This window comes from Lucilia cuprina, chromosome 6, assembly GCF_022045245.1.
Source record: "Lucilia cuprina isolate Lc7/37 chromosome 6, ASM2204524v1, whole genome shotgun sequence".
Classification (NCBI taxonomy): Eukaryota; Metazoa; Arthropoda; class Insecta; order Diptera; family Calliphoridae; genus Lucilia; species Lucilia cuprina.
In genome coordinates, this window is record NC_060954.1 from 2593524 (window position 1) to 2595389 (window position 1866).

Here is a 1866-nt window from a genome sequence, read left to right on the forward strand (position 1 = left end):
TGAACTAGAACTGAACTAGAACTGAACTAGAACTGAACTAGAACTGAACTAGAACTGAACTAGAACTGAACTAGAACTGAACTAGAACTGAACTAAAGCTGAACTAGATCATAATACAAAGTAAACTTCTATATAGTCGTCGACTAGACATTGTATTATAAATGTTATACAAATAAATTAAAAACTTTTCCTCTAATACATCACTTTAAGGACTACTGCATAAAACTTTTAAACTCAACCCCATGTGCAATTTGAATATTAATTTTTCAAAATATTCATTTTCCTATTAATAATTTATGACATATTTTTAGTAAAATACACAACATGCTATTTCGAATGTTAGTAAGTATTTGTGTTATGGCATTTATTTGTTTTAAATTTAGTTTTGTTTTTTTATTCACTTTTTGCTATAATGAAAAAATAAGAAAAGTTTTTCTTTAAACATTTTTAATGAGTTTGCCAACTTGTCTCAATTGTATAGAGTTTAACTAAGGAAAATAATACACACTTACCCTACAAACTAATGCAGTGATGGGCAACACGGATAGAATGAATATATAAGTGCATATAAGGGAAGTCTACAGACTTACATTAATCCCATGAAAATTAGTTTATAATTTATAAAACTAGGAGGATAAATATTTTACCAGCTGCCCATAGCTGCTTTATTCAACCTTCAGAAAACATGAGAAAAAAAGTTTGTATTTTTTAACTCAAGTAATGACAACGAAAGTTTGTTATTTGAAACAAAAAAAAAACATGTAAAAGACAAATTCTAACCCCTTGTAAAATGAAAAGATGTCAACATAAGTCAAATAAAAAAATTACACTAAAAAACAAAAATGTAATGTGTTTTACGTAAATGAAGGTCATTTATGTAGATTGCAGTTTGTATACAGTTTTAAATAAATAACTAACAAAAAATATAAAGACTGCTTTGGCAAGTAAATTTATTTTAGAAAAAAACATTTTAAATTGAATTCAAAGACTTTTAAAGCTTAGTTTTTGTATTTACTGCTGTATTGGCCTTTAGTTCCAGCTAATCTTGTTTATTGCATTATTCATTTGTTGGTCGAATGGATGGATCGTATGTAGATGTAGATGGTTTTATGTTATGCATGCATTTTTATTTTCTAATTTGAGTTTTTATTCGAAAATCAGATACACACATATGAAACGAACTCCTGTATGCATAATTGATACATAAAATACATACACAAATGTTGAGACTGTATGTTGGCAATACCTGCTGCCTAATAGCTGGACTGACAATAAGCTATTATCTTTGATTAAGGTGGTTTAATTTTAGGGTGAACAATTTCAATATATTGTTTATTTCTAGTTCTGTTCTAGTTTTGTTCTGTTGTATTCTGTTGTATTCTGTTCTAGTTCTGTTCTAGTTCTGTTCTAGTTCTGTTCTAGTTCTGTTCTAGTTCTGTTCTAGTTCTGTTCTAGTTCTGTTCTAGTTCTGTTCTAGTTCTGTTGTAGTTCTGTTGTAGTTCTGTTGTAGTTCTGTTCTAGTTCTGTTCTAGTTCTGTTCTAGTTCTGTTCTAGTTCTGTTCTAGTTCTGTTCTAGTTCTGTTCTAGTTCTGTTCTAGTTCTGTTCTAGTTCTGTTCTATTTCTGTTCTAGTTCTGTTCTAGTTCTGTTCTAGTTCTGTTCTAGTTCTGTTCTAGTTCTGTTCTAGTTCTGTTAGTTCTGTTCTAGTTCTGTTCTACTTCTGTTCTAGTTCTGTTCTAGTTCTGTTCTAGTTCTGTTCTAGTTTTGTTCTACTTAGTTCTGTTCTAGTTCTGTTTCAGTTCTGTTCTAGTTCTGTTCTAATTCTAGTTCTGTTCTAGTTCTTTTCTAGTTCTGTTCTAGTTCTGTT

At 29.4% G+C, this 1866-nt stretch overlaps 1 long non-coding RNA gene across 1 annotated transcript in view; it reads right to left on the bottom strand.

The window, feature by feature from the left end:
* LOC124420978 overlaps positions 1 to 1866 on the bottom strand; it is a 138582-nt gene that overhangs the window by 84448 nt on the left and 52268 nt on the right. The gene's annotated exons all lie outside the window — the stretch shown is intronic.